This window comes from Pteronotus mesoamericanus, unplaced genomic scaffold (genome assembly GCF_021234165.1).
Source record: "Pteronotus mesoamericanus isolate MK-2021 breed Mesoamerican mustached bat unplaced genomic scaffold, CSHL_Meso_final contig_25, whole genome shotgun sequence".
NCBI classification, from domain to species: domain Eukaryota; kingdom Metazoa; phylum Chordata; class Mammalia; order Chiroptera; family Mormoopidae; genus Pteronotus; species Pteronotus mesoamericanus.
Genome location: NW_026555105.1, coordinates 24,016,104 through 24,034,284, shown reverse-complemented (window position 1 = coordinate 24,034,284; position 18,181 = coordinate 24,016,104). Strand labels below are relative to the sequence as shown.

The following is an 18,181-nucleotide window of genomic DNA, read 5'->3' as shown; positions in this document are numbered from 1 at the left end:
GACTCAATGTACTGCTGGTACCTCTAGGCATGGAATCTCAAGAGTGTCTCCAGCTGAAGCAAATGTGAGAACAAGGGGACATCCTTCCCTTGAGGCAGGCTTTATGGACTTGAGAAATTCAATATGGCTCCTCCCAAGAGGTGTTGGATACTGTGTCTCTAAAAAGAGCCCTTACTCAGTTCATATCTGGGTGCCAGAAGCATAAAATTCATAGGGGATTTCAAAATAAAGCAGTTTTCTATCTGTTAAGGTGTTAAAGAGGAACATTTCGATCTACCATGGTGACTATCAATATCAGTTTCATATGTTTTAAACTTCTGCTGAAAAATGAGAGTCTCTGAAAAGTTACCCCCTGTCAGAGAAGAGAGTATGTAGCAATGGATCTTTCCCAGAGGTGTGGGGTTTAAGGTTGGAATCCCCTAAAAGGAGAGCCTGAGACAAGGATTTTGGTGAAGGCAGTTTTTTTGGGAGGAGATGGTTCTAGGAAACACCAATAAGAGAGGGAGAAAGTGAGGTAAGGAGGAAGGAAAATGAACAAATGGGTGTTGCTATGGGCAACTGAGACTCAAACCTGTTGGGGTCCCTCTGAGGAACTGAGTGTGTCCCACTCGAGCAACAGGGAAGCTGTGTTGTTTATACACCCTGTCCATCCTTTCATTGAAGGCACTATTTCTGGGGTTTCAGCTCACCAGCATTTCTGAGCACACCCCCACACCCAGAGAATGCCCTTGGTTGGAGGATCTTTAGGGTTCGTAGGGGGAAACCATCAACATCATGGTCATGGTGAGTGCTGAGGAGATGCAGAGAAAGCACCAACAGCATCTACTACATTGGGAAACAGAGTGCCCTAGTTAGCCTCTTGATGGGAAGTCTCTCCCAGCTGAGCATAGTTCTGGTGACTCTTAACTGGCATAGCCTGAAGAGCTGGAAGCAAGGTTTTTCTCCCTCCTCTCTCTTTCTCTTTCTCTCTCTCTCTCTCTCTCTCTCTCTCTCTCTCTCTCTCTCTCTCTCTCTCTCTCTCTGACACTGCTGAGTCAAAGCTACATTTCAACAATGAAAACGTACATTGGGATTAGTGTAAATAATGAGCTCTGCTTGAGATAACTACATCTGGGGCTTTTCCATTGTATTTCTGAGTCTCATGGGTGAGCATATACTATTAGTGCTATGATAGTCTCATGTGTCTTCTTAATTCTCTTCTCTATAAAATCTGAGGCACTAGCCTTGGGGTTGGATGAATCAACTTGGACATCCTGAAGGAATTGTGCCCAATCCAGTGACAGACACCAAACTGTGGCTGCAGAAGGACTTAGACTGTATCCAGGCACATGAGTGAGAACCCACAGTTGAGGTCACAGGGGTAACATTAACCAGAGTGATTTGGAATTTTAATTTTTGTGAAGTTCTTAATTTTTATTTTCAATATCTTAGACTAAATGTACAAGCAAACATTTGAGTATCTGATAGAGGGAGGTTGAATTGAATCCTATTATTCAAGTTGATGACAGTTTCCTATCATCACCATTATTGTATTATAATTTTTTAATCTAACATTTGAGCTCATTACATGACCTCAACTGAGCCATTTTGTACAATGAGGCACCATCTGAGATGGGAACACAGAAGGGAGTGAACTGTCAGGATAAGATGTAGGTCTTAGAGTTGATTTAGTTAATGTGCAGTGCTGATGCATGCAAAGCCTTTGGGGAAAGAGCAAAATTGCCCACCTTAGTGTCTCATAAGATTTGAAGATTCTTTTGATGTCAGGATACAACAATGACACTCAGGGAGATGAAAGGCAGAACTCTTTGTTACAGCTCCAAATGAAAGGCTCCAGGAAAGGTTCACACAGGGTGTTGCACCCATGGCCAGGGAAATAGCAAGCTTGAGCCATAGGGAGCAGCATACGTATGAAAAGCAGTTGGGTTTAGCTCAATTTCTTCAGCTCTCTGTAAACTGGCTCTTTGGAGTAATTTCTTGGGCTCCGGAGCATATGGGCTCTCCATACTTCTCTGAGAGCTGTCCCTGGGGCAATGAGGGCTGGTACATAGTGACCTGGAGTATGAGAGCCAGTAAAGGAAGTGACTGGATGTGTGAACGTAATTAGCTGCTCAGAAAAGCAGAATTGACCAACCTCTAGCTGGGGATTCAAAAACAGTCAGGACAGGTAAAATGAACAAAAAACAACCACCAAAATCTGTATTACACTTTGGTCTCAAGACAATGAAAAAAATAGTGGATGGTATTTAGAAGGGACCACAGGACTGCGGCATTGAGTGCCCCTAATAGACTGTTCCTCTGCTCCCCTGAGGGGGTGGTCACAGCCCTGATTGACTGTAAGTTTAGAGCCAGCAAAAAGGGACAAAAATTGGGTGTGTTAGAGGGTGCCATCTGCCCCCTGCTTTTCTGCCTTCACCCTAAGATGGGTCCTCGAGCTTGTGAAGAGACCAGCATGTTCTTGGGAATAAGTCTTCCTCCCTCCTCTCTGCTCCAACTCCTTTCTCTCTAGGAGAGGAGGAAGGACTAATAAGTTGTAAGTCTAGGAAGATGACTGGGATGCAGGTGGCTCACTCCTCTGCCCCTGGTTTCTGCCCAGGTGTTTCCTCCTTCATTTGGTGAGCTCTCCCAGGAAGCCTCTGCCCCTAAGGTTAAGAAGGCCTACACCTGTATGTGTAAACAAATAGATAAATCTGTCTAATTCAGTGGTGAAACAAGAGGAAGCCCACTGTAGCTTAAACCAGTTGGGCTTTACCACTAATACAACTTATTTTGTACTTTGATCTCCATTTGCGTGACTCCTGTAATACTTCTCCCTTGCTCAGAATTCTGATGCTGGTGAAGATATGATTAATAACCATTTGTGTAGGCATGCCCATCAACCATTTTCCTCTGTGCCTCTGTGCTACCCCTCCCTCAGGAGACAGAAACCATTCCCTCTCCTCTTGAATCTGGCCTGGTCTTGTGACTTGCTTTGATATTAAGCAGAAGTGAAAATCTAAGATTTTTGAGCCCAACCCTGAAGATGCCTTGTAATTTCTGATTTTGCTCAGAGAGAAAGTCACTATGTGCAGAGTCAATGCGGTGGTGCTAGACAAAAAGATCAAGTGAAAAGAGAGAGGTATTGGTGGGCGAGACACCACATGGAAAGAATGGTCACATGGAAAAGAACTAAGGCCTCAGAACATAAGAGAGCCCATGAGAAGAGAGAGGCACAGCTACCCCAGCCAAGCCCCAGCTGACCGAATGTCCCCAGCTGAGGTATCAGGTATGTGAATAAGACTACTCTGTCCCAGTTGAGTAGTGCCAGCTGATATCACGTGGAGCAGACACAAGCCATCCCTTACTGAGCCCTGCCCACATTCCTGAGCGATACAATGGCTGTTGTTTAAGCTATTAACGTTTGGAGTGGCGTGCCACACAGAGAGATAACTAAAACTGCCTGTACTCCCAACAATGGTATACTGGAGTTGCCTGGGTACTGATAAGGATGTTACATTAGAAGGGAGGATTAAAGACATAGAACAGAAAGTACATGGGGGCCCGAGCCCATGAAGAGGGGGTGGCCTTAGACAAAGAGGAGATGGAGAAGGTGGTGAGGTAAGACTGTAGATTTGGTGGTTGCAGGTCAGAAGTTTCATTATCATGGTGTTGGTTTCCTCAGTGATATTTGAGATGAAATCATCAGCTAAATGGGAGTTGGAGATGCAGTTTGAGGACTGAAAGGGAGCTGTAAAGTGGTCATCTTGGATGACTGGAAGACAGTTCAGCAGGAAAACATGTTTGATCCCTGAGCAGTGTTGAATGTCCATTTGTGGTAGTCAGTCGTGAAATGGACATGGATCTACCTGTTAAACTAATGTTCATCTGCTGGGCTACGATGATGGAGGGGGCCCAGGTGATGATGGCTCCCTACCCTGGTGGACACTGCAATCACATGGATGGCTTTTAAATATCCCCAATGACTCTCTCATAGGCAAAAAACCAGAACTGATGCTAGCATCTAATCCTTGGAATTCCTGCTTTAATTGGTCTAGGATAAAGCCTGTGCATTAAATTTAGAGGTGTCTTTCAACCAGTCTCAGGCCAGGTCTGACAGTTACAGCCATGCTGGCTGCACACTGCATCATTTCAGAAGCCTCCATTCATGTAGTTTACAGTGGGAATAGTTTCCCATAAATTTGTGCCGTGCACAACCTTCAAAATTGTACATGGTGGGCTGGTACACCCAGCCTTGTTCTGTTTGTACAGCTCTTCTTTGACTTTCTCAACCACTTTTCCTCATTCCTCTCTTACCCCTTGACTACTCCTTCTCATGTCTTTCAATTTACACATTATCCCTGAGGAAGCTAATCAGTTCCCAATCTTCCCCATATCTCCCAAACCTTCCATATTCATGAGTTACAGTTCCAAATCTCCTAAAGTTTGCTTCCCATGCATCCTTCAGGTATCTCAAGCCCAAACTCACTGACCCTCTTCCTTTCATATTTTCTCTCCTTGTTCAAGCCACTGTTACCTGTCCAGGTACTTAGCTGAGAAACACCGGTCTTCTTTGGCTCCATTCCTCTTACCACTCTGCTGCCACCTGCCCCTCAGAACCTCATTGGTTTGGGCTCGGACACTTACAGTTGTTCCCAAACTGTCCACCCTCTCCCTCTACATATCCTCCACCTTACACTGGGGCTTGTCTTCTGAAACATATATTGAATACTTCTACTCTTACTCTTCAAACTAAAAATCTTTAGTGGTTCCAAATGTTTGCAGGATGAAGTGCAAGCCCTTACCTTGGCATTTAAGGTCTTAGACCCAAACCTATCCTCCTAGGACCACATGCTGCCCACTGACTCCCCATCCACTTTATACCCTAACATACCATCATACCCACACTCATGTTTTTATGTCTTTTCCCATGTGCTGTGGACTGAATATTCATGTCCCTCCAAAATGCTATTCCCAATGTGAAGGTATTTGGAGACAGAGCCTTTGGGAGATAATTAGGTCATGAGGGTGAAGTCCACATTATGGAAATAATATCCTTATAAGAAAACACTGGTAAGAGATTCCTCTCCTCTCTCCTCTTTCCCCCTTTCCCCTATGAAAAGCTACATCAAGAAGATGACTATCAGCAAACTAAGAAGAGAGCTCTCACCTGACACTGGACCTGCAGCACCTTCATCATGGATTTTCCAATTCCAGGAACTGTGAGAAATTATTATTTGTTGTTTAAGCCACTAAGTCTATGGTATTTTTTTTTATTTTAGCAACCTGAAGTGACTGAGACACCATGAAGTTCCATTTGTCTGAATGCTCATTCCATTTCTTCCACACCCATTTCTAGACACTCTTTAAAGCCCAGTTCATATCTAGCCCTCTTCATGCCCTCTTCTTACAGCACAAAGTTATTTTATCTCTATTTCTTCTGACCACACTGTAAATTTCTTTCCATCTCTATACGTCATTGATCTTCAAAGGGAGAATTCTTCTTGTATCTCCAGGGCCAAGAACAGTGCATGACCCTTTATTAGGTGGTCAATAAATGAAGGAATGGATACTCTGCCAGTAAGAGGAAGCAAAGGTGAACTTGCTTCACAGGGGTTGGAATAGATGCATTTACTTGGCATGCCCAATGCAATTACAGGTCTTGGGTGATTTAAAGGCTGTTTCTGCAGGAGCCAATAAATCTTTGATGAAGGCCTTGTCATCCAGTGTAATTGTCCAGCTTGTCTTTGGCTGTTTAAATGCACTGGGCAATACCACCTGAGACTCTGAGAATCCCATAGACAAGACTACACAGAAGGGAATAGTTGGACATGAGGAAAGAGGGATAAGGCCATCTGTGGAGCCTTGGGACAGGCTCCCATGGGAGAGGGATCCACATGGACTGAGTCTGGCCTAGGAACTCAGGGATCAGACAGGTTGAATGTTGCAGCTTGCATTAATTGTCTCAATTCTTACCCCTCCCTGTATCCACGTTACTTTGCCATATAACTTAGGAGAGTACATTTTTCTACCTGTAAGCTTTGTATTTGGTCACATGACTTTTCTTGGACAGTAGAAAGAGAAACAAGTGGCAGATGAGTCTAGTCCTTTAGAGGCTTTACCTGTTTCTGTTTGCTCTCTTATACCTTTGCTATCACCAAGAGAATAAGATTCCTAGGCAAGGCCACTGTTCCCAGGAAGAGGATAAGAAAGATGCATGAGCAATGAGCATTTATTTTGGAATTCCATGAGGTGTTGTGATTTTTGTTTTGCAGTGTATTATGGCTCTTGCTTCCATGAGGGACAATTACCCAGATCAACCAGAAACACAATGGGTGCAAAGGGCAAAGGCAGAATTGTGTCAAAGAGAACTGAAAAATGTTATCATCAGGCATGGAACATGCCTTCTCGGGCCCAGTAAACAGGGAGTAGGGAAGCCAGGTGAGAAGGCACACAACCCGTGGAGTACTCTCCAGGGTAGGAAGCAGGGGCAGAATTAGAAGGAATTTTCCTTTCATTGGCTCTGTGCTGTCTGTCTGTAGTTTTTTCTTATTGATGCCTGTGTGTAGAAGTCTAAGCATCCCTCCCCTACACTCCCATCAGGTATCAAGAGAGCTGGGGAACAGGAGAGTTGGGCCCGAGTTGCAGATTTTCTGCAAACTCTCTGGATGACTCAGGTAGGTCATTACTCCTCTCTAAGCCTCAGTTTCCTCACTAATAAAGTAGGGCATTGCACAAATTCCTTCATCATTCAGGATGGGCAAGATTATGCAGAAGTAAAAACCTTCCTCCTCAAACATCAGTCATTTGAAAAACAAACCAAAAAAAAGTGTGTTTTAGATTTATTGGTGGTGCCCTCACTAAAGGCCTAGGGTGACAGCATTGTAATGCCCTGAATTGCTGCCAGCCACCGAAGTAGAGGAAGAAGAGAAAGGGGGCAAGTCATGCACTGGCTCTTACAGCTTCTGCCTGGAGGGGACATGTTTTTGCCCACTTTTCATGGGCCAAGGCGTGCCCATGACCAATTTAACTTCAGACAGGCATGGAATTGCAATTTTACCCTCTTCCTGGAAGGAGAAAAACATGGAACATTTGCAAACAGCCCTCATGATGACTATGCTCTGCATATAACTTGACTTTTTTTATATTTTAAAATATTACTGTCCCTTCATCTACTTCTCCTACAATGTGGCTTCTCATTCTGTGTATTGACTGAAGTCACCTGGTCTGAGATTTACATTAAAATGGCTTGAATCCTCATCCTTCTTCCCTGGGATAAGTCCAGGGTTCTACCATCATTTTGTGAATCCCTGACCACCCCAGGACCACCAGCAGCCAGTCTTGCCTCACTTGTCTGTCACTTGCAATGGCTTTGTCCTCCTTCCTGCTCCATTCTGACATGAAATCAATCTTTCTTTCCTGGATTTCTTCTAAATTTACTTACACAAAACATCTATGTGCAAAGCAGACTTTGCTAAAGATGTAGACACTGAGGAGACCTACGTCACAGAAACACATACAACCTAAAGATCAGACATTCCTGTTCTTCAGAGTCTTTGGGTCATCCTGCCTCTGGGGACTTGTCTCCAGGCTTTGCTCTGGGTGGGAGGTGGGGGGTGGCTCCTTGCCATGTGGTATCCCCACTCTTGCCAGCTCCTACCCACTCTTCAATATGGACAGTAACAGCTCTTCACTCTCTGCTTGGCCCCAGGCATATATCTTCACAGAAAGACATTCAAAGTGTCTACTAAACAAAGCACTAAACTGCAGGTCTTGAGCAACTCAGAAGCCCTGGCAGAGGCTCTGAAATTCCAGTCCCCACACTCAGCCTAGACCCCACCGTGAGTAGAAGGGAGCAATATAGAGATTTATTTGTCCACTGATGAGGGCACCGCTGCCTTCCCATTGTCCCAACCCTTAAAAGGGAGAAGCGGCTAACGTCAGTTTTGGTTTTAAATAACTTTCTTTCTGTTAAATACAGGCACACTTGTTTTATGAAGCGCTCTTGCATGCACGCCAGGTCCCATGCCCCACCACCAACACATGGGGATGGTACTATGTTCATCTTCATTTTACTGATGAGGAAACTGAGACTTGTGAGGACAAGCCTTATGCCCAGGGCCTCCACACAGCTTACACAAGGGACACACACCAGGTCTATGGGAAAAAATCTCCCTTTCTTCTCTGTCAAACTGCATCTCTCTGACCTCCTGTGTTTTACAGCAAAGGACCTTCTGCTTAAAATAGTTCAAGAGCAGCTGTGAAAAGTTGCCTGAAGGGGTGTTTACTGCTATCATTGCCTTTTATCTTGATTTTGAAGTTCATTTTTAAGTCACCAAAGGGGATGGGCCTCTCCATGTGCCAAGCTCTGTTGTCTGAACTGAGGGGAAGAGATGAAGAGATGGACATGCTCTTGCATTTGAGCCCACTGGGTTTCCTGCTGTGTCAGAAGCACAACTTTCTGCTGCCAACAGACCCCTGTGAAGGAGCCTACCTAGTCCCCCTGAAAATGTCAGGGGAGAGATGGGGGGGGGTGCTAAGGATTGGGTGTGGAGAGGGCTCTTTATAATTGCTTAAAGAAGAGTTTGCCAAGATTTAATTGTCCATGTGAGTAGTTAATAAATGTTCCCTTACATTTTTCCCTTCTTCCCCAAGAAATTTCTGCCTCACTCTACTGCAAAGCTTGATGGTTCCTCAGTCCTGGCATTGGATGGGTTATTCTCCAGCCTGATTGTGTAGAGATAATGTCCTCTGGTGCACTTCACACGCCTATACTCTTACCTCATTCACTCTCAACAGCCAACAGTCCCTGTATGGAAGAATAGATATAAATACCCCCATTTTACAGATGGGAAAACTGAGTCCCAGGGAAGTTAAGGATTCCCCTTAGATCTTCCAACTTCTTGGTAACCGGTGAAACTAGTCCCCAAATCACTTGCTATCCAGTCCTGGAATGCTTCTGGACCCCAGTGTTGCCTCATCAGACCCCAGGCCACCAGGATGTAGCAACCCTCAGAAGCCCCAACAACTGCAATAGACACCACACTCAGAATCAGGCGCCAAGAGCTCCCCATTCCTTTAGCAGGATCTCATTAATAGGGGCAGGATTTTATTTCCCTCCATGGAAATTTGGGACTGGCAACAGTTTTAACACAAGTAATGTTATTCTCTACTTTTTTTTAAAGGGCATAATACTTATCATTGTAAAATAGTGGTGTTTTGTTTCTGAGGAATTGCCTTGCAGAAGCAAGAAGATGGAGATTTATTATCCCACCGGTCTAAGATTTGAGTTTCAGGTCCTGTGCATCACAGAGAGCCAGAAAAATAATGATCTACCTATGAATGAGGACAAAAAATCTCAGCCTGTTGATTCTCCCGAAGCCATATGAGGAAACAGAAATAAATTCACTAATGAGTGATTGGAACATGAATCTGTGCCAAGCTTGGGCATAAGCCTGGATTCCCATGCCCCTGGCAGCACAGGGGAAAAAAGAAAAACAAATACTTTATGTTTACACATTAAAAGACACAATTCTAATGACTCATTGCTTAAAGAAAAATTCAACATGAAAACCATAAAATTTTTAGGAATGATGAATGTGAAAGAAGGCAAAACTCGTGGGGTGCCCTAAAAATGGTGCCTGAAAGAGGAGGCATCTGTTAGACGGGGGACTCCTGAGCGACTCTTTGTTATGTTTATCTGTTCTCTTTATCAAACAGTAAAAATATATTTATGTCTTTTCCTCTCCATTTTGGAAATTTTCCTGAAACTTCTAGTGCATCTATTGATTTTTTTTATTTGCCAATTACATATTTAATTAATGAGAAGTTCTTTCTTATTCTCTGTTCCATTTTATAAAAACTTATCCTTATTTTATGGATGCTATGTCTTGTCAAATAGATCTGTTCATTGTAAGGGTGTTATGTAATTCATTTTGTTCACTAAATTATTTTTTCCCTCAGGAGTCTGATATGAATGAAAATGTATTTCTCAATTACCTACAATTTACCAGGCCTTGCTCCAGGCACATTAGGAAATAAAACAAAGGGTTTCTGCCCCTATAGAGCTTATGTTATAGTTGGGAGAGAATGAAAATAAACCCATAAACAAATAAATAAGTTTTGTATTGATAACAGCTATGAAAACTGAGAAATAAGTGTAAAAACTGGTCTGGAAACTATAAGCTCGATAGAGCTTGGTTAACAGCCACAGGGAATAATCACCCAGGATTCACAGAGAGATAAACCAATGGAAATATGACAAGAGAGCCTGGGCATAAACGGGATGGATTAAGAAGCTGCAACATATGCTCAGTAGGAATTTCAGAAGGAAAAGACTGAATAAAGGAGAGTCAAATTTGAAAGGTAATAGTTAAAATGTTTAAAGAAATGAAACAGATATTAAGCTTCAGATAGGACAAAAAGTCCTAAGCAGTGAGGGGATAAACAAACCTTACATAATTATAGTACAAGTACGGTTGGTTACACCTTACCAATAATTCTAATACAGTCTCAAAATCAGAAAATTGACATATTGGTAAAATGTGTGTGTATGTACCATTTTATCACATGTGTAGGTTTGTTAACCACATTGCATCCAAGATATAAAACTATCCTATTGTCAGAAAGATACCACTCTATGCTACACCTAGGCATTTCATGCTATAACTGAAGAACACCAAAAGAAAATAGTAAGGGCTACTAGAAGTGAATAAGGTAGATTCCCTATAAAGAAACTAACTTCTCACCATTTGTTATGGATGCCACAAGAGAAAGGAATAATATATTCAAGGTGCAGAAGGAAAAGGATGCTATGACCAGCTAAGCCTTCATTCAAAAGTGAGCAAATAAAATATATTCTCAGACACACTAAGGTTGAAAAAAGAAGAGTTACTAGAAGCATTCTTCAGTAAGAGTGAAAATAAGCTCAGAGAGAAGAAACAAGATGTAAGAAAAAGGGGTTTAAAATTTGCTCAAAATATGTTCATAGCCCAGGCTGGTGTGGCTCAGTGGATTGAGTGCTGACCTGCAAACCAAAGGGTCACTGGTTCGATTCCCAGTCAGGCCACATACCTGGGTTGAGGGCCAGGTCCCCAGTGAGGGGCATGTGAGAGGCAACCACACATTGATGTCTCTCTATCTCCTTCTCTCTCCCTCCCTTCCCCTTTCTCTAAAAATAAATAAATAAAATCTTTTTAAAAAGTTCATAAATCTAAAAAGAAAATAGATTATATAGTAATAACTATTTTATGTTTAAAAACAGAGTGGAACCTAATTATGAGACAGAAATAACATACAAGATGGAGAGGGGAGAGGAGGAGCATTCAGAGATAGTTGCCTTATTAAGGGCAAGAAGAGAGATTGATTTGGCTTTACATTGTGTAAGAAAAGTATAAAGTAACTATAGTTAAATAAACAGTAACATTTAATCACCAGTATGTTATCTACTGCCCAATATATTGCCACACACTGATCCACTTGCATTAAGGAATGAATAATATCCTATGTAGTTTAAAATAAGAAAATATTGTATAATTTTTTTTTGTTTTCCAGTAATTAAAATATCCCTTTCAGATGTGAGTGTAGGTGCCAATTGTCTTTTCTTGAGAACTCTTCTTCATTCAGAGGTGAGATCCTTCCTAAGTTTTTACTTTATTAAAGGATGGCAACAGGAGATAATTACAGTTTTATCATTTTATGTTTGTCTCCCAAATGTCTTTTAAATTTTCACATGGAAGGTGGACAACAAGAAGATAATCTTTGAGGCTTAGCAACCAGTTCCTAGTTCTGAACTGGAAACACCTGACAGGGCTGCATTGTTTCTGACAAGCTCAGTTCACACCGTTTTGAATGATCTGGGCACCCCTTGGGTTAATAAACAGCCCACCATTCTTCAGAAGGAGCCCTTAAAACACGAAGCTTCGCTCTCTCCTGGTGGGCAGTAAATTTTCTATTCAGTTTGTTTTACCTAGGGAAAAAACCCCACAGTTCTAGGAATTATCATTTTTAGTGCCACTGTCATGGTGGGTGTTAATTGAGGCCCACCAGGCGACCACTGACCACTACACTGGGCGGGCGAGGGAAGGACAGCTGCTCTCAGGGTCCTGCTCGCAGGCCCAGCCTTGGAAGAGCAGGTCCAAGGAGCTTGGCACTGGGCGACGGTGGGAATGCATTCCCAACCTCCAGAATGGTTTTATTTTTAAATCATTAGGCACAAATTCTCTGGTGTGTTCCCAGCGTGCTCTTAAAACACTTAGGGAAAACTAAGTAGAAATTAGTGGATTTCCTCTTATCAGAAGATACAATGAGCTTTTAAAAGCTAATTTCATTACTACTAAAAAATAGACTTCTTTAACATGGAATGCAGGATCATAGACTCCAGTGTCCCCAGGGCCTAGACAGGTGCTAGGACTATGCAGCAGAACCAGGTGTCAGACAATGGCTCCGTCCTTCGGGATGTGAGCAATAAGCTAAGGTCAGTTGTCACCTACAGCCAGCATCTAGGGATCTGAGCATCTGGGGTCTGAAATAGGCCCCCTACCACAGGCACTCCAGTTGCTGGAATCCCTGCCCTTTTCATTATATCTGAACATTCTCTTCAAAAGTTTTTGTTTGAGGAGAGACAAGGGGAAGGCAAGGGTGGTGGTAGATGATCTGTTGAAAGTGTTAGAATGGTGCATTTTAACAGAGACAGAATGGCAACCACAGTTTTGTCTTAATGGAGGGATTTTAGACATGTAGCAGATACTGTGAGAAGTAGACAACTTCTGCTGGTTGGCGGGGGTGGAGGAGGCCCATCTTGAGCTGGTTGTGCACTCTGCTTAAGCTAGTTCCAAAGTGTGGCTGGAAGGAAATAGGTTTTATAATGTTTCTCAAACATGAACATGCGCAAAAATTACCTGGAGGACTTGTAAAAACAGATTCTTAGGCCTCACCTACAGAGACTGGAAATGGGCAGGACTGGGGTGGGGTCTATGATTTGCATTTCTAACAGGTTTGCTGATGACATGGTCCAGGAACCACATCCTGAGGAGCCCTAGAATAATGGATTTAGGAAGATGCTCACAACTGAATAACCTTGGGTCATCTGTTTAATGGACTCACTGTGCTGTCTCTTTTCTCCTGACCTCCCTTGGCAAGAGTCTCACATACAGCAGGTCCTTGAATAATAGTTTTTGTTCAATATCGTTTTGTTCTAACGTTGATGAGAAAGAAAAATTGATTCCTGGCTGTAGCCAATGTCTGTGTGGAGTTGGCCCAAACTTCCCCATGATTGTGTGGGATTTTTCTGGGAACACCAGGTTCCTCCCCCACCCTAAGATGTGCCCCTTGGGTGAACTGGCATGTCTACACTGTCCCAGTCTGAGTGAGTATGGGGGGGTGTGTGTGTGTGTGTGGCCCTGCAATGGAAGGGTGTCCTGTCCAGGGCGGGTCCCTGCCTTGTACCCTGGCTGCCGGAATAGGCTCTGAACTGGACTAAGCAGGTTGGAAAGTAATGCTCTTACTTGCTTTTATTTATCTTTCTTAAATGTATGTGTAACACATTATTTCAATGTTTAATATTAGAAGTGTTTTAGGGGTTTTTATTTAGAAATATGCCATAGGAACTTAACTGACTTATGTCAGTTATCTCAGGGTAAAATTGGTGTGTTATGGGAACAAAAAAGGGGACTACATGGCAGACCTGACAAGTTCAGTGACCAAAAGTAACCACACAGGATGGTCTGATCATAGATTCCTAACAGGGCAGGTCAGGGTGGGTAGTCATGTCCCAGGCCTATAGCTTCCTCAGCAAAGGTTAGTCTTTACCTTAAGTGAGCCCTGTGCATTGTTCTTATGCATCCAGGGTAACTCGCCTTTGAAATATCAGAGTAGTTCTATGGCCATACCACCCTGAACACGCCCGATCTTACCTGAAATATCAAAGTAATTTTCTTTCCTGACTCCTCCAAGGCACAATCTCTGGCACCAGAGCACATGAAACTCCATTGTTATTTCATTGCCCAAATATCATCTCTATTTGCTGAAAATGTTTATTATTAACTAACCTGTACCCACCAATGTAAAAGAAATATATATCTCTCTATTTTACTTTTTATCCAAGTGCTAGAGATTTCCCCACTTTGCCTTCTCCCACCTCTTTAATCTATCATTAATGGTTTTCATGTAATGTTCCTTATGTTTTCTCCTTTGCTTCTAAATGTAAAAAAAGAACTGCAAAACTGCCATTCTCTGGGGCATTTTCTCAATTCATTGAGACTTTTGCTTCCCGGTTGGCCCTCAGATTTGGCTCAAAATTTTTCTATAGGTTTGGACTTTTCTTTTGTTGACAGTTATCTGTTGTTTCACTTCAAGTCAAAGGTTCAAGTCAAGAACCTATTGATGACGTTAAGTGATGACTTCCTGTATTTGATTCCAGGCAAGCGGAGAAGAGGGAAGAAGATAGAATGGAGGGAGGGAGGGGACACCACCACATTCCGTTCTAAATTGATTAGCAACTTTCACTGCAGGGAGCAGATGGCCCAGCTGAGGCCTATCTACAAAATAAGTGAGGTCAGGGGTCATGTCTCTGCGGAAAGCTTGTTACCACCAGTAGCTTCAACCAGAAAGATCAGGCTCTTATTCAAAAATATTTTAAGCCTTCTTTTGAAAAAACGAAACAAAACAAAACAAAACTGTTGGCAAGCCAAAGAAAAGACAGAATGTCTTCTTGTTTTTAAGAAGTCACCATGTTCTCTCAGAGAGCTGGGAAAGAAGAAACATCCTAACAGTAAACCCCTACAAACAACAAAACTGTGAATTGAATGAGGGACTGTACGGTGGCAGGCCTGGGCAGTGGGGAGACTCAGTTCCTGCCCTGGAGTGGATGTCCGTCAGGAGAGAGAACCACTCCCCAGTAAAGAGTAGATGATGGCAAAAGGTGTGGGACTTGAACCTTAAGGAGGTGTAGTGGTGTTAGGAGGTGTTAGCCAGACCCATCCTTCGGGGCCAAGGTACTCATTCCCTCAGCTGCCAGGCTTGTGAATTGATGAGAGCTCACAACTGAGTGCCTCCCTGGGTACTGTATTAGGTCCAAGGGGTCTAGCTCCCCAAAGGTTACAACCCTCTCTGGGGACAGCCATCCATAAACTTATCAATGCAGGCTTTCAAAGGCTGGATCCCTGGTGATGGTTAGTTTTATGTGTCAGACTGGCTGGGTCAGGTGCCAGATTTTGGGTCAGATATTATTCTGAATGTTCCTGTGAAGGTGTTTTTTTTTTCTTTTATGATATTAATATTTAAGTTGATGAACTTTGAGTAAAGCACATTGCTTTCCATAATTTGGGTGCGCTTCATCCATTCCATTGGAGGCCCTACCAGAACAAGGACTGGCCTCCCCTGAGCAAGGAGGAATTCTGCCACCACAGCACCTTTGGAGTCAAACTGCAACAATTCCCTGAGTCTCCAGCTGCCAGACTACCCCATCAGATTTTGGACTTACCAGTCTCCACAACTATGCACAGTCTCTCCAAAAGTGAGGACCCAGCAGAACATATAAGCCCTTACGGCCAGAGAACCTGGCTTGTTTTGGAGCAACAGTGTCATTATATTGTTTCTTAATTAGCTGTAGCTCAGAGGCTCCAGACATTTGCTTTATGTCAAAGCTACAGGCATTTTAAGACTTCCATTGAAACAGCATGACCTTCAGTTTCTCTGGCTTAGTAGGCTGCTCAGATGCCTACAGTGGTCCATCAGGTGATCAGAGGAAAATTTGGATACAAAGCCTTCCTTTCTACCCTGAGCTCATCCTGGGACATTTCTCCATTCTAGACCAATGGGAGGCATTTCCGTCACTGCCTTTGTTTCCTCTGGTTTGAATTTCACTTTCTCTACATCCATTTCATTAAAAAAAAAGTTGCAGTGTTATCAGGTAGATACCGGAAGAGCCAGAGCTCAACCATCCTACTGCACAGTGAAGCCTGAGGAATCACAAAAGAAGTATTGATCCTTGGAGAACCACACATCTTCACCTCTGGCCACAGCTTGCTCTTTCTGTGAACTCTGTTTATCTTCAAACAATGAAGGCAGGACTATGCATGCACCATTCGATCTAGTTTCAACCCCCTTGATGGAGACAGTAGGCATAGATAGCATCACCTATACATGGTGCCAAGCAAGGACAGGAGATTCATGCCCTGGTGGCAAAATCATGATCCCTAACAGAGGAATACAGTGGGGAATGGGGAAAGACCGGTGGGTGGGGTGAGGCATAACAACTCTGTTTCTTAGAACTCTCTGTCCCACCTTGACCATTCAGCTTGGAGGATAGGCCCCTAGTATAGGATTGCGCCCACTGTTTGGCCACTTACTTGTGTGCAGCTCTCAATGCTCATGCTCTGTCTGCCTCTCCTCACCCTGACCACTTCAGCTGCCAGCTTCTGAAGCTCTTTGCTGGAAGGTTCTTCTGCGCACCAGGCCGGCTCTGCTCTTGTGCGCACACTTGGGTGCGGGAGCATCTATACCCCTCCCCTAGGAGAAGTACTCATCCAGTGCTGAAGGGGGGACACACGTACACCAGCTCCCTCGTTCCAGCGAGTTACCTGTGAGACACGGTTCTATGTAGAACCCAGAGTTCTCAGTGAGTCTGAGCTCCAGTTGTGCACAGTGGTAACTGGCTGACAACTCATCTGTATTTGATGCCTGTACTTCCCTGTCTCACTTCTCCAATCATCTGCCAGTGTTTTCTGGGATCACCTCTCAGATAGCTCCTTGCAGTGAAATCCTTCTCCTATGTATATATTTCTAGTTTCTTCCTATTGTCCTTAGGATGAACTCCAAACCCCTCCAGCTGACACAAACAAACAGTTCCTTCTATGTTCGCAGTCTCACCCTTCTGTCTCATCACTTGGCTCTTGGTCTTCACCCTCTACTCATCCTAAACTTTTAGAGTTTTGAGGGTGCCAGGCTCACTGACACCTCTGGGCCTTCACAGACTTGCTGAGTTGCCCCTGACCTTCCTCTTAGTCACACAAATTCCACATCTTCCACATCTCAGGAGGACTCCTTCAACTCCTACACTGTTAAGGACTGCTCACTATACCTGCCCGCCTCTGCTCTCCCTTTCACATAGTCAATTAGAAATATTTTCTGGTTTCAGAGGGGAAAGGGGGCAGTTTTTCCCCACTTCTCTCATAGTTTTGGGAGGTTTGCTCTCATCCTCATTTGAGAATCAAAAAACCCACACACACACTTCTAATCTCTTAGACTCTCCCTACTGAGATACAACTCTGTATAAAAGGTATCATTCCATTTTTGCTGCATAAATTCCCCCCTTCCTTTTAAGAAATAAAAAACTTAGTAGCTTAAAACAACAATGATTTATTATTGCTCCCAACTCTGTGGGCCAGCTGGGTGGTTCTGCTGATCCGGGCTGAGCTCAGATGCTCACGCATCTGTCATCAGTTGTGTGCTGGGAATGGCTTTCATGATTTTGGCTGGGTTCTCTCACCCCTCTGGGACCTGGTCCCGATCCTCTGTTCTCTCATCCTCCATCAGGCAAGCCTGAGCTTGTTCAAAGGGTAGCGGCAGACTTCCAATAGTGGAGTGCAGGTGCACAAGGCTTCTGGAGGCTTAGGCTGGAAATGGCATGACATCATCTCCAGTGCTCTCTATTGGCCAAAGCACGTCACAAATCCAGCCCACATTCAAGGGAAGAGGAAAGAGACTACATCTATTGATGGGAAGAGCAACAAAGTCACACTGCAAAGGGTATGGTAGAGAATTAGGGCCATTTCTACAAACAATTTATGGAGTTTAGAATGTTCAGGTGTTTAGAATATCCATTGGAGGCTCATTTTGCTAGAGTGAGTCATTGTGACAAAAGGCTATGTTGGCCTATCTCTCACCATCCATTGTTCTCTAATTAGCTGGCAATAGGTCTGAGTCTGGCTGGGTGAGGAAGGCTGGGATTTTTTCTGCACAGATAGGTCCCAAGGCCTACATCTAGAAAGAAAGAGAAGTAGAATCTATTTGCCTTCAAATCTCATTCAGTTTCTCCAATCTATCTGATACCAGAGAGTCTGAATTTTGTAAACACTTGGGTATTCCCCAGACATTGATAAACCTTCAGTTTTCATGCATTATGACCTTCCATCATCAAACCCAGACAGGGTGATTCTTGGGCTCATACCCCCAAATATTATTAGTTATTTATCATTTGTCTTAC

At 43.5% G+C, this 18,181-nt stretch overlaps 1 pseudogene; it reads right to left on the bottom strand.

Moving 5' to 3' along the window:
* Positions 1-16,472, bottom strand: part of LOC129070961 (phosphorylated adapter RNA export protein-like) — a 45,271-nt pseudogene extending 28,799 nt beyond the window's left edge.
* Between the last annotated feature and the right edge of the window lie 1,709 nt (positions 16,473-18,181).